Source organism: Scyliorhinus torazame, chromosome 1, assembly GCF_047496885.1.
Source record: "Scyliorhinus torazame isolate Kashiwa2021f chromosome 1, sScyTor2.1, whole genome shotgun sequence".
Lineage (NCBI taxonomy): Eukaryota > Metazoa > Chordata > Chondrichthyes > Carcharhiniformes > Scyliorhinidae > Scyliorhinus > Scyliorhinus torazame.
This window is the reverse complement of record NC_092707.1, coordinates 278,776,911-278,792,300: the sequence shown is the minus strand read 5'-3', so window position 1 is coordinate 278,792,300 and position 15,390 is coordinate 278,776,911.

The following is a 15,390-nucleotide window of genomic DNA, read 5'->3' as shown; positions in this document are numbered from 1 at the left end:
GGCTGGTGGGGGGGGGGGGTTTGTGGAAGGGTGCCGCCATGCTCGGGGGGAGGGGAAGGGTGCAGCCATGCTCGGGGGTGGGGGGGAGGGGGAGGAGGGGAAGGGTGCCGCCATACTCGGGGGAGGGGGTGGGAAGGAGGGGGTGAGGGTGCAGCCATGCTGGGGGTGGGTGGGGGGAAGGTGCAGCCATGCTTGGCTGGGGGGGGGGGGGGGGGAAGGGTGCCGCCATGCTCTGGGGGAGGGGTTCGGGGCAGGGGGCCTCCATGATCCGGGGAGTGTTTTCCGCGGAAACAACACACATGCCAGCCCCTGTGAGGGCACGGCCAGACCACAGTGGCACAATGAGGAGGGACAGGCAAAACTGGGCAGTGGACGGATACTGTGGGCAGTATCTGTAGTGTATCTAGCGACACCAGCCAACCGGGGCACACATGGATCCCATGGCACCTGGCTGTTGAGGTGTCAATGCGCCATCCTTAAACATGTTGTAAACATGGGATGCACGTCGCCGTGTGTCCACCAGCGGAGAACAGGGACGTGTTCATGAACAGAAAGGGGCCTACTCCATAAACATTCAGGTGGTCTGTGACCACCGCATGAAGATCATGCACGTGTGCGCCCAGTACCCCTGCAGTGTTCATGATGCCTTTAGACTGGCACAATCTATCATCGCCGCCATATTCAAGGGACATCCCCCCCCCCCCCGGCTGAGGGGCTAGTTGCTGTTGCGCGGGGTTACCTGTTGCGCGGTCGTGGCCACAGACCAACGCAGAGACCCGATACAGTGAGGCCCATGCAGCAACCGGGTGTGGTCGAAAGATTGGCCTCTTGAAGATGCGCTTCAGGCACCTGGACCACTCTGGAGGGGCCCTCCAGTACCATTCGGAGCACCATTCGGAGAGGGTCGGCCGCGTCCTGCACAACGTAGCCCAGCAGAGGGGCAATGTACTGGAGGAGGATGCACAGGGGGAGCCCGATGAGGGCGACCATCTCTAGCTGAGGAAGAGGAGGAGGAGGAGGATGGAAGGGGGGGGGGCAGCGCACAGAAGCGCCATGGGGCTGGATATGGCCGGGATGCTGCACGAAGCCACCGGCTTGGCGAGCAAGCACGCGAGGCGTTGATCGGCGCACGTTTCACCAACTAGGGGGGAGGGCCTCGCTGAGCACGTACACTTGCACCACCGTTCCGTCTAAACGCACTACCCAGCACCCCCCACCTCCCACACCATCCGATAACCCTAGCTCCCAGACTACCACATGCACAGCACCCTACACCTGCAGCACAACGGGATGGTCTCACACGATTGCTTATGGAAGCAGGTGTGATCTATGTCATGTTGAATGATGACAACCCGCTCTGCGATGAGCTATGAGCTCCAGATCGTTAGACAATGTCTGGCTCATGACCACGGCTACACCCTCAACCTGGGTGGTTCCTGTATGCGTCATGGACACCCCATCACATGGCCCTGTGGGGTAGCTGGCGTCGGTGTTCCGAGGACAATGGGGGGTTGGGGGGGGGGGGGAGGGTGAGGTACACACACCCGGCCTCACCGTTGTGCCGACCTTCGGCCCCAGCGCCACTCGGTCCCCTTCACGACCCTTCAGGCACCGGGCATAGCACAGAGGCATCTAGGTTTGGTGTAACAGTGACTTTAATTGTGACTTCACATACAAGTGCCCTAACCCCTATAACTAAGCTGTGCCCTGCACCCGTACCAACTTACTACATGTCGAACGTCTTTGCCTTACGGGCCCTACTACTACGCCTTGGTGTTTCCCCAGACGGTACAGCAGGAGTTGAGGCGGACTGCTGAGTCTCCTGCCCTGCGACTTGGCTCCCCGTCGGCGCACGTTTCCTGGGCGGCCCAGCTTGGATGGATCAGGCTGCTCGGTGGGCATGCTGGATGGCGTGGTGCCACCCTGTTCTGCCCGCTGCCCACCAGATGCACCAGGGACGGGACGGGGGGACTCCGAGGATCCGCGGTCTTCCGGGACCCCCCTTGCAGGAGTCACCGGGATGGGCCCCAGTAGCTCCTCCTCCCTCGGGGTGCCCGGTGGCCCCTGGGCCTCACTATGGGATGGTGGTGTGAGCGGAGACAAGCCCTGTGGCACCACTGACACCTGGCCCTGCCAGTCCGTGAGGCCCGCTGTGGCATCGACCAGGGTCTGAACTTCCGCAGCGATGGAGCTCAGGGAGTGGGCCATCCCAGTCTGGGACTATGCCACCTCCCTCTGGGCTTGTGCAACGCCATCCAGCATGTGGGCAAGGCCGCCAATGCTCTCAGCGATGCCTGCTGAGACTGGGCCATGGCCTGCTGAGACTCCGGAGCGTGGCGGCAATGTCCAGCTGGCTCTGGGACTTGGCTGCCTGTGAGAGGGCAGCCCTGTCCTGGGCCATGGATGACGTGTGCACATGAAGCCCCACGCCTTGCAGAACCTGACCCATGGCCGAAACTGTTGCCCCCATTGCCTCCACCGCGGATACCACTCGTGCAGTGTCAGCCTGGGTGGCAGCCATGACCAGCACCACTCCCTGCTCCTGGATGCGGATGGACTCCTCCAACTGTGTCTGCAGATGCTGGAAGGTGGCCATCATCCCGTTGTCCATTCCCTGAGTTTCCAAACGCATCGGGGCTGTTGGTGGGTCTGGTAAGTCCAGGAACCAGGGAACCATCTGGGCGGCAGCTGGGTGCTGGGGCTGGGCTGCCCTCCGACCGTCCAGCCCCTCAGCTGCTCCTACCTCCACCTGCTGCACCAGTTCGGCTGTGTGGTGCGCACCAGTCAGTGTCCCAGAAGCCTCATCAATAATGTGCCCAACTGAGGTGAGGGTATCTGCGGTGGTGGAGGGTGTGGGTGGCAGCAGTGACGCAAGGTCCATGTTCTCATCGGACCCCAGGTCTGGGGTCTCCTGGGTCGAGCCATGGACCGATGGACGTTGTCTCCGGCTCATGTGAGGGGCCCTGTCTGGTCTGTCCAACATCTGTTCAGCTGTCCCCTGTGCATCACTGTCCTTAGTCCCCGTTCTCGGTCCATCACTGTCCTGGCTCTCCGTCCTCTCTTCATCCGTTTCAGGGCCGTCAGTGTCCTGACTGTCTGTCCTCTGTTCATCACTGTCGTTTGTGTCTGTCCTCTGTGCGTCCGTTTCCTGTGCCCCGGCTTCGGACGAGGGCCCTGGTGCGCAATCAATTACACTCAAGACGAAGTGATTCCATAACTGAAGGCTTTAATCTACTAGAACCTTTTCCCCAGCAGCTGCTATACAGAAAGTGAAGGCTGCTGGGATGGCACCATCTCTTATACCCCGCCTTCAGGGCGGAGCTACGTAATACAGCCAATGGTAGACTCCTTGGTCTAACCAATGATCATCAGCCTCTCAGGTACCGCAATACCTGGTACTACCACATTCACCCCATGTTAAAAAGAGCCCGGCGGGGGTGATGGCCAGCGTTAATAGTCGCCTTTAGCATGGTATGACCAGGTGTGGAGGTACCGTGATGTCGAGGACATTTACAAAGTGTACATAGTGCAGCAATCAGTCGATCGTGTGGCCTGGTCGTCCTTCTGGAGTGTCTGGGCTTCAGCGGTGATTCTGATGAGGATCTCGGCGGTTGCGACTCCGGGAGCGTGGTGTCATCCTCCCTGGCAGCTTCGTCACCCCTAGGCGGCGCTGTAGGGGCAAAAGGTTGACAGGGAGGGGGGGGGCGCCTGTAGGGGGCGTCTGTGGGTGGTCGGGCGTAGGCAGGAGCGGCGGGAGTACTGACCATCCTGTGAGGTGCTGTGGAGGGGGTGGGGGTGGGGGCAATGGTTCGGGTGCGCGTGGGGTTCCGGCGGGCGCCAGGTCCCGAAGGGAGACGGTGTCTTGCGGCCGTCAGGGAACGCCACGTAGGCGTACTGGGGGGTTAGCGTGCAGCAGGTGGACCCTCTCGACCAACGGGTCCGACTTGTGCGCCCGCACGTGCATCCGAAACAGGATGGGTCCGGGTGTCTCTAGCCAGGTTGGGAGCGAGGTCCCGGAGGAGGACTTCCTGGGGAAAACAAGACGTCGTTCATGAGGCGTCTGACTTGTGGTTGTACAGAGCAGCGACCGGATGGCGTGGAGGGCCATCAGGAGGACCTCTTGGCAGCGGGAGACTGGGAGATTCCTGGACCGTAGGGCCAGTAGAACGGTCTTCCAGACCGTTCCGTTCTCCCACTCTAGCTGCCCGTTTCCCCGGGGGTTGTAACTGGTCGTCCTGCTCGAGGCAATGCCCCTGCTGAGCAGGAATTGACGCAGTTCGTCGTTCATAAAGGAGGACCCCCTATCACTGTGAATGTATGCGGGGAAACCGAACAGTGTAAAGATACCCTGGAGGGCCTTGATGGCGGTGGTTGTGGTCATGTCTGGGCAGGGGATGGCAAATGGGAACCGGGAGTACTCATCAATCACGTTCTGGAAATACGTGTTGCGGTCGGTGGAGGGGAGGGGGCCTTTAAAGTCCATGCTGAGGCGTTCAAAGAGACGGGAAGCCTTTATCAGGTGCGCCCTCTCTGGCCAGTAGAAGTGCGGTTTGCACTCCGCGCAGATTTGGCAGTCCCTGGTGACTGTCCTGACCTCCTCGATGGAGTAGGGCAGGTTGCAGGTCTTGACAAAATAGGAAAAACGAGTGACCCCCGGCTGGCAGAGGTCCACTTGTGCAGTGGCACAAGTGACGCGGGACAGGGCATCAGGAGGCTCGTTTAGCTTCCCCGGATGGTACAAGATCTCGTAGTTGAAGGTGGAGAGTTCTATCCTCCACCGCAAGATCTTGTCATTTTTAATCTTGCCCCGCTGTGCACTATCGAACATGAAGGCAACCACCGACCATTGGGCCGTGAGGAGAGTGAATCTCCTGCCGGCCAGGTAATGCCTCCAATGTCTCACAGCTTCAACTATGGCTTGTGCCTCTTTTTCGACCGAGGAATGGCGAATTTCGGAAGGATGGAGAGTACGGGAGAAGAAAGCCACGGGCCAGCCCGCTTGGTTGAGGGTGGCCGCCAGAGCGACGTCGGACGTATCGCTCTCGACCTGGAAGGGGAGGGACTCGTCGATGGCGCGCATCGTGGCCTTCGCAATGTCTGCCTTGATGCGGCTGAAGGACTGGCGGGCCTCCGTGGACAGGGGGAAGGTTTAGGACTGGATCAGGGGTCGGGCTTTGTCTGCGTAATTAGGGACCCACTGTGCATAATAGCTGAAGAACTCGAGGCAGCGCTTCAGGGCCTTGGGGCAGTGAGGGAGGGGGAACACCATAAGGGGGCGCATGCACTCAGGGACGGGGCCTATGACTCCACTTCGCACTACGTAGCCTAGAATGGCGAGGCGGTTGGTGTTAAACACGCATTTATCCTTATTGTATGTCAGATTAAGGATTTTCGCGGTCTGGAGGAATTTGCGGAGGTTGGTGTCGTGGTCCTGCTGGTCATGGCCGCAGATGGTGACGTTAGCCAGATACGGGAACGTTGCGCGTAAGCCATACCGATCAATCATTCGGTCCATCTCTCGCTGGAAGACCGAGACCCCATTATTGATACCAAAGGGAACTCTTAAAAATTGATAGAGCCGCCCATCTGCTTCGAAGGCAGTGTACTTGTGGTCACTAGTACGGAGGGGTAGCTGGTGGTAGGCAGACTTGAGGTCCACCGTGGAGAAGACCTTGTATTGTGCGATTCTGTTTACCAGGTCGGCTATATGGGGGAGAGGGTACGCATCCAGCTGCGTAAACCTGTTGATGTTCGACAATGCACAGCGGGGCAAGATTCTGAACGACAAGATTTTGCGGTGGAGGATAGAACTCTCCAGCTTCAATTACGAGATCTTGTACCGTCCGGGGAAGCTAAATGAGCCTTCTGATGCCCTGTCCCGCGGCACTTGTGCCACAGCACAAGTGGACCGCCTCCGATCCCTCCACGAGGACCTCTGCCACCCGGGGGTCACTCGTTTCTTTCATTTCGTTAAGACCTGCAACCTGCCCTACTCCATCGAGGAGGTCAGGACAGTCACCAGGGACTGCCAAATCTGCGCGGAGTGCAAACCGCACTTCTACCGGCCAGAGAGGGCGCACCTGATAAAGGCTTCCCGTGCTTTTGAACGCCTCAGCATGGATTTCAAAGGCCCCCCCCCTCCACCGACCGCAGCACGTACTTCCTTAACGTGATTGACGAATACTCCCGGTTCCCATTCGCCAACCCCTGCCCAGACATGACCACAACCACCGTCATCAAGGCCCTCCAGGGTATCTTTACACTGTTCAGTTTCCCCGCGTACATACACAGCGGTAGGGGGTCCTCCTTCATGAGCGACGAACTGCGTCAATTCCTGCTCAGCAAAGGCATCGCCTCCAGCAGGACGACCAGCTACAACCCCCGGGGAAACGGGCAGGTAGAAAGGGAGAACGGAACGGTCTGGAAGACCGTCCTGCTGGCCTTTCAGTCCAGGAATCTCCCAGTCTCCCGCTGTCAAGAAGTCCTCCCAGTGGCCCTTCACTCCATTCGGTCGCTGCTCTGCACTACCACAACCCAGACACCTCACGAACGTCTCCTTGTCTTCCCCAGGAAGTCCTCCACCGGGACCTCGCTCCCAACTTGGCTAGCGACACCCGGACCCGTCCTGATGCGGAAACATGTGAGGGCGCACAAGTCAGATCCGTTGGTCGAGAGGGTCCACCTGCTGCATGCTAACCCCCAGTACGCCTACGTAGCGTTCCCTGACGGCCGCCAAGACACGGTCTCCCTTCGGGACCTGGTGCCCGCCAGATCCCCACGCGCACCCGCACCATTGCCCCCACCCTCCCCGCAGCACCTGACCGGAGGGTCAGTACTGCCGCCGCCCCTACTCAGCGCCGAACAGGCACCGACGCCCCCTACAGGCGCCCCTCCCCCCCACCCACTTTTCGCCCCAACAGCGCCGCCTAAGGGTGACGAAGCTGCCAGGGAGGAAGACACCACGTTCCCGTTCCCAGAGCCACTACCGCCGGGGCCTACACCAGGATCACCGCCAAAGCCCAGATGCTCCAGAAGGATGACCAGGCCACCCGATCGTCTAATTGCTGCACCATAAAACAATAAAGACTTTCTCTGTTACCCTCGACATCATAGTACCTGCAATACCTGGTCCTACCATGCCAAAGGCGACAGTAACACTGGCCATCACCCCGCTGGGTTCTTTTTTTAACAGGGGGTGAATGTGGTAATACCAGGTATTGCAGTACCTGAGAGGTGGATGCCCATTGTCCAGACCTAGGAGTCTACCATTAGCCAACGTACGTAGCTACATCCTGAGAGGCGGGGGTATAAGAACCCATGCCGTCCCAGCAGCCTTCACTTTCTGTATCGGAGCTGCTGGGTACAGTTCTAGCTGATTAAAGCCGATTAGTATGACTCCCCTCGTCTCACGAGTAATTGATTGTGCATCACATATTATGCCCAGTGGGTCCCCAACTATGCGGACAAAGCCCGTCCACTTATCAAAGCCACCACCTTCCCCCTGATGACTGAGTCCCGCCTGGCCTTCAGCCGCATAAAGGCAGATATTACCAAGGCCGCGATGCACGCGGTGAACGAGTCCATCCCCTTCCAGGTGGAGAGCGACGCGTCAGATGTCGCCCTGGCCGCTACCCTTAACCAGGCAGGCAGGTCCGTGGCCTTTTTTTCCCGTACCCTCAACGCATCCGAGTTTCGACATTCCTCGGTCGAAAAGGAAGCTCAAGCCATCATGGAAGCTGTGCGGCATTGGAGGCACTATCTGGCTGGTAGGAGGTTCACCCTCGTCACCGACCAACGGTCGGTAGCCTTCATGTTCAACAACACACAACGGGGCAAGATCAGAATGATAAAATCTTGAGGTGGAGAATCGAACTCTCCACCTATAATTACGATATTGTGTATTGTCCGGGGAAGCTCAAAGAGCCCCCAGATGCCCTGTCCCACTGCACATGCGCCAGCGTGCAAGATGACCGACTCCGGGCCATCCACAATGACCTCTGTCAATTGGGGGTCACCCGGCATCTCCACTTCATCAATGCCCGCAACCTGCCCTGCTCCACCAAGGAGATCAGGGCCATGACCAGGGACTGCCAAGTCTGCGCGGAGTGCAAGTCGCACTTCTATCGGCCAGACAAGGCTCACCTGGTGAAGGCATCCAGCCCCTTTGAGCGCCTCAGCGTTGATTTCAAAGGACCACTCCCCTCCACTGACCACAACGCGTATTTTCATCGTTGACGAGTACTCCCTTTTCCCCTTTGCCATCCCATGCACCGTGACCGCGGCCACTGTCATTAAGGCCCTGCATAGCATCTTCACCCTGTTCGGTTTCCCCACTTACGTCCACAGTGACCGGGGCTCCTCGTTTATGAGCGACGAGCTGTGTCAGTACCTGCTCAGTAAGGGAATTGCCTCGAGCAGGACTACCAGCTACAACCCCCGGGGAATCGGTCAGGTGGAGAGGGAGAACGCGACGGTATGGATGGCCGTCCTTCTGGCCCTACGGTCTAGAGGTCTCCCAGTTTCCCGCTGGCAGGAGGTCCTCCCCGGCGTGCTCCACTCCATTAGGTCGCTCCTCTGCACAGCCACGAACGAGACCCCTCATGACCACCTATGTGTCTTCCCCAGGAAATCCACCTCCGGGGTCTCGCTTCCGTCTTGGCTGACAACACCGGGGCCAGTCCTCCTCTGAAAGCACGTGATGAGCCATAAGTCCGACCCCCTGGTCGAGATGGTCCAGCTCCTTCACGCCAACCCTCAGTGTGCCTACATGGCGCACCACGACGGCCGACAAGATACAATCTCCCTCCGGGATCTGGCATCCGCAGGTTCCCCTGCGACCATCACCTACCCACCCCCTACACCGGACACCGCCCTCGCCCCTACTTGGCCTGCACTCCCCCATCGCCGACCTACAGTGATGAAGCTCCAGACGACACGCTCCCGGAGTCAACAAGCCTAACACCCATGCCCGCAGTGAAGCCGGAGCTGAGGCGATCACGGAGAACAATCAAGGCGCCGAATAGACTCGATCTGTGAGCCCACTTCACCCCCGCTGGACTTCAATTTTTTAACAGGAGGTGAATGTGGTGAACGTATTCTACTACAATTTACCACTGTACTGTGTTGTATTTTGTTGATGCCCTTGTGGGCTCCGCATGTGGCTCCGCCCCCCTCGGGGGCAGTATATAAACCTGTAAGCCTGTAGGCGGCACCCAGTACAGAGCAGTCGCAGGGAGGCACAGATCTAGCGTATTAAAACCACTGTTCACTTCTACTCTTCGTCTCGTGTGAATTGATGGCCGCATCAGAAACACAAACTATTTTCACTCGAATGCAGAAGATTTGGAAGAGGTGTTCAAAATTAAGAGCTATTTGACTAGTGAAAAAAACAATATTCCACTGGTGTGTCATTAAAAAGGGGTATGAGTATCTCGGGTTTTGTATGGGCTGGTAAGACCCCGAGGGTGAAGAAGGTACTTTTGGAACGGGGGTACGGGGAGGGGGCTTGGCCCTTCCGAATTTTATTAACTATGACTGGGCCACCAACATATCGATGGTGAGGAAGTGGGTAGTGGGGGAGGGGTCAGTGTGGGAGCGAGTGGAGGCGGCATCTTGCAAGAGTTTGGGAGGCTTTACTAATGGTGCCCCTGCCGTTCTCGCCGGCTCGGTACTCCACAAGCCCAGTGGTGGTGGCAGCCTTGAGGGTGTGGGGACAATGGAGACAGCACAAGAGATTGGAGGGGGTGTCAGTGTGGTCACAAATCTGTGCTAATCACCGGTTTGTTCCGGGGGGGGCTGGATGGGGGCTTTAGGAGGTGGCAGCGGGCAGGGAGTGAGAGATTTGGGGATCTCTTCACTGAGAAGGGCTCCCCAAGCCTGGAGGCATTAGAGGATGAGTTTGAGTTGCCGGGTGGGAACGGGTTTCAGTACCTGCAGGTACGGGAATTTGTCTGGAGGCAGGTTCCAAGCTTTCCTCGCCTCCCGCTAAGGGGACTACAGGATAAGGTGATGTCAAAATGATCAGGGAGGAGAGTGGGTTAGGGAGGGGAGGGTTTCGGAGATATACAAGGAGTTGATGGAGTGGGAAGGGGTCCCTATTGGGGAGGTGAAGAGGAAGTGGGAGGAGGAGTTGGAAGGGGAGTCGGACTATGGGAAAAGGCCTTGAAGAGATTCAATTCATCCTCGTTATGTGCCAGGCTTAGCCTGATCCAGTTCAAGGTGGTTCATAGGGCTCATTTAACTGTGGCCCGGATGAGTAGGTTTTTTGAGGAAGTGGAGGATAGGTGCGGGCGGTGTGGGGGTTGTGGTGCTGTTCATCAATGTAAATGCATGTAGGCTAGCTAGACACTAGAGGGAGCACCAGAAACATCACACACACACACTCAACCAATAGATCAGTTAGATAGGACATGACCAATGGACATTCACGATACACACGGAGGTGACATGACCACAGGGAGGGCATTACACCAACCCATATATAAAGGACACCACACATATGATCTGCCTCTTTCCAGTGGAGACAGTCAGTGAGTACAGACACAGGGTTGATTCAATATTACACCCACCACATGGATTGCAGCAACTGGTTAGTCAGAGCGGGTAGCTATAGTAGGATTAGCAGTAGTGTTGAACCAGAGTAATAGAAGTGTAAATAGTTTAATAAACGTGTTAAAGTTATCACCACGTCTGAACCTTCCTTTGTCAAGTGCACCACAAGGAAGCCGCTTATGTTACACCTTCAACATAACAAATCATGGTACCAGGACTGAACTGTTTCAATCCATATAGCCATACCTCAACGTACAGTGACAACCAGCAACAATACCCAGGCAAGATGTTCGAGCTCCGGGTTCCGCAGCAGCTCCAGTGCCACGGCGATCTCCGCGAAAACTGGTGGGTATTCCGGCAAATGTTTGAAATCTTCCTGGTAGCAGCCGAACTAGAAGACCTGGCCGATGCTGAAAAGACAGAGCTTCTCCTCACCATCGCCAGTGCCAGAGCAGAAGAACTCTTTAAAAAATTCAAGTTCTCCAAAGGGCAAAACAGGAGCGACTTCGAGGCAGTCCTGGACAAATTCGGCAATACTGTGAGGAAAACACACTCCAACCAGCAAGAAAAGGTAAGAGAAGCGGCAGTACTCACCACGAGGCCGAGATCCTGGAGCAGAGAACAGTTTTGATCGGCAGCCATCTTTCTAAAGGGTCTGCACTTGCACAGTTGCGTGAGAAGCGCGCAGAACGGGAAGGTCCGTTTGCGCATGCGCGAGACGCTGCGCATGCTCAATCACGAAAACGGTACAGGAACAACGATTTTCACATGTGCAAACGCTTCCTACGTATGATGTCACATGCGTCATGATGTCAGAAGTCCCGAACCACGCCCACTTAAAGGGGAAACGTCCCAAATCAAAGAAAAAATATTTTAAAGCCGTAAAGCAACCTTTACCTGGAATGACAGCACAATGCCTCAAATTGAACCCGGATATGAAATTAACTTCCGAAGAACCCTGCGACAAGCAGTTACCTACGGCCAAACTTATGATTCCGACCTTAAATACTTTGAAACTGGCCTTCACATTTTCTCTGGATCTCGCAAGCCCAATGCCAGCTCCGACACAAACAGTGATGATATGGTCCTAGAAGGCAACGACACAGACGAACCTTTCACCTTGGGAGGCTACCCCAGTACCAAATCCGAACCGCAACTAGACGTGTTGCACATTGACGACCCCGATGACGAGTTCTTTGGATTTGAGGATCTTCAGCCCAGCAGGTATGACATCCCGACTCGTGAGAGCAGGATTATGCTGTGGCCTGAAACCAAGAGACAGAGAGCGGTACAAGCCCACAGAGAGCAGCCTGCTGCCACACAGAGCGTGGTCTACGCACCACTCAGGGTTCCCGACTCTATGAAAGAAGACACGCAAGACTCCACACCGCAGTCCTTGCATGAACAAGAAGTGACTCCAGTGTCACAAGACTCCACAGCGAGCTCGTGGACAGACTCCACGATAGAAGAAACACAAGACTCCAGCGTGCAGTACTTGCACACACAAGACGTGACTCCAGTGTCACAAGCCTCCGCAGCGAGCTCGTGGTCAGCCTCCATGATAGAAGCAACGCAAGACTCCGACGTGCAGTCCTTGCAGGAACAAGACCATGAGGGTCTAGCAACCTCCTCTGACCAACTAGCAGCAGACGATGCAATTCTGCCATGCTCAAGCAAACAGCAAGAAGATTATGACAGTCTACCACGCTCCAGTGCACAGCAGGACGACCATGACGGTCTATCATGCTACAGTGAAGAACAAAGCGACGATGACAGTCCAAGCCCAAATGAAGGACAACAGCAAGACAATGACAGTCCATCCACATTGCTTGCGCCACGAGATGAAGACTCTGACAATTTACCCAACCCAAGTGAACAACAAGCAGCTACTGAGGCTCTACCCATGGTATGTGAGACGAGTGACGACAGCATCCCACTTCCCATGCAAGATGTGCAAAGTGACAGACCTCAGCTAGTGTGTACAGAGGCACTCAACGATCACTGTGAGACCACTGGTGACTCCGGTGACACCATGATACTTCCACCCTCATTCGCTCAAACCTGTCCACAAGTCAATGCATTCCTGCATGTTCCGACTCCAGACATGCAGCTTCAAGAAATCTCAGCTGACTCCAGTGAACCTGCTAAGACTCCGGACGGGGAGCATCAACAAAACAACACTGTCTCAGTTAAAACAGACCAGACTCCAGATGGGGAGCAACCAAACGCCGAGTCTGATTCACGTAAGCCGGACTTTACTCCAGACAGGGAGTGCCGCAACCTCAGTGATGGCACGCTCAGGGTGACAGCAGATGCCACAACGACAGGAGATGGATCACTTAACAATTACACTGGGTCAGCAATAACAAGCAGCGGCTACAATCCAAGAGGAATACACCAATATTCACCACAGCTATATCCACACATTTTTTCCACACCAGCAGTGCAGCCAATGACAGCTCATGCTGGACAAACCCAGTATTCAGGCATGCAGCAGCCAGCAGTCTATGCAGCATATTCTCAAACAGGCCAGCACTACGGATTGCCCACTAATGGAATCAAGACTGAAGGAGGACTACCTCAAGCGCAATCTGCACTACAGACTGGATGCCTTAGTTACAGCCCAGGATTTGCTGCACCCCAGCCTGGCCAGACGGCATAGTCCTATCATATTCAAGGTTCTAGTTTCACACCATCACCAGGTATTTATGTGAGCATCAATTCTGTTTCCAATTCGACAAACTTCAACGGTTCTCAGCAGGATCACCCTTCCTGCACAGCATGTGGCCAGAACCAGTATGTACAGTCTTATCAAACATCAACATATGACACATCCATGACCTCGAATGATACTGTTGATGGTACCTCTTCAACGTCAACGACTTATCAGCTACAAGATGCCATCCAACATCATCATCACAAACATCGAAAAAGAAAGGGACTCCAAATCAGACAGCGAAGTGATTTGACCACTTCTTGGTTCCTGTGGCACAGGGACGTTGATAGCGTTCATAACCAAGAAAGACATTTGACCATGATGATTGATGGTTTTTGGACTCATTTTTAATCACTGTTCCCATGACTTGTATATACCTTAACCTATCTACCTTTATTTTGTTCAATTTTCTCAAAGTGTACAGAAAATATGTAACATATAAAAAAAGGGGGATGTGGTGATGTGCATCAATGTAAATGCATGTAGGCTAGCTAGACACTAGAGGGAGCACCAGAAACATCACACATACACACTCAACCAATAGATCAGTTAGATAGGACATGACTAATGGATATTCACGATATACACGGAGGTGACACGACCACAGGGGGCATTACACCAACACATATATAAAGGACACCACACACATGATCTGCCTCTTTCCAGTGGAGACAGTCAGTGAGTACAGACACAGGGTTGATTCAATATTACACCCACCACGTGGATTGCAGCAACTGGTTAGTCAGTCTGGGTAGCTATAGTAGGATTAGTAGTAGTGTTGAACCCAAGTAATAGAAGTGTAAATAGTTTAATAAACGTGTTGAAGTTATCTCCACGTCTGAACCTTCCTTTGTCAAGTGCACCACAAGGAAGCCGCTTATGTTACACCGAGAACATAACAAATCAGGGGTAACCCGGCAAACCACGTACACATGTTCTGGGCATGTCCGAAGTTGAGGGGATTCTAGCAGGATTTGCGGACGTCATGTCAGAGTTCCTGGAAGGGACGGTGACTCCGAGTCCAGAAAAAGCAATATTTGGGGTATCGGAGGACCCGGGTGCTCGGCGGGGAGAGAAGCTGATGTTTTGGCCTTTGCCTCCCTGGTAGCCCTGAGATGGATTTTTTGGGGATGGAGGGACTCGGAGCCTCAGGAGTGTGGGCTAGTGACATGGCAGGGTTTCTCAGACTGGAAAAGATTAAGTTCGCCTTGAGAGGTTCAACTCAGGTGTTTGCTCAGAGGTGGCAGCCGTTCATCGATTTTTTTAAGGAAAACTGAACGTCAGCAGAAAGAGGGGGGAAGGGAGGGAGAAAAATGAGAGGCATGGCAGTGTAAAATAAGAGACAGGGAATCTAATATACATGTAGTTAGGAGCAAGGGTGGGGGGAGTGTAGTTGGTTATGTTATTGTAATATTGTTGCGTGTGTCGGGCCGCTAGGTTGTTTAGAATGTTAATTTGTTAAACTGAAAATTACAAATGCTTCAATAAAATGTTTTCTTAAAAAAAGGGGCATGAATTAAAGATCACCAACAAAAGAATAGAGGGATTGGTTACAGGAGGTTTTCCATGTGGAGAGTTGTTAGGATGTGGAATTCCATTTTAGAAGCAGTGATGGAAGCAGAACCTATAACAGTGTTTAAAAGGGAGGTGGATATATGTTTGACAAATAAAAATGTAAAATGGCACAGGACCGGTCTACTAAATGGGACTGAATGGTTTGGCTCTTTCAGAGAACAATTTCAGGTGTGGTAGGCAGAATGCCTGCCTAGTTTGGTGCAATCCTTAGATTCTAATCTCTGGTCTGTGTAGAATAGCTGCTCTCAAGACAGCCAGCAGCATAGACCCCAACTTGTAATTATCCCAGGATAAGGAGAAAAAAAATCTCAAGAGCTCCTATTGCTGATTACTATCCAGTGCCCCCTACTGGGCACATGCCAAGAATTATTGCCACTTGAGACAAGGCACTGTCAGGCTGCTGCTGTATCTGTGGACTCAGTATTCTCAAAATGTGTTGCTCACTCTTATGTTATGGGTCCGGGTTTACAGAACCCCAAAGTGTTTCATGGAGTTCAACCGACCCACAACTTTTAATAGATTGTGGTGTGGGAAGCACACGGCGTACT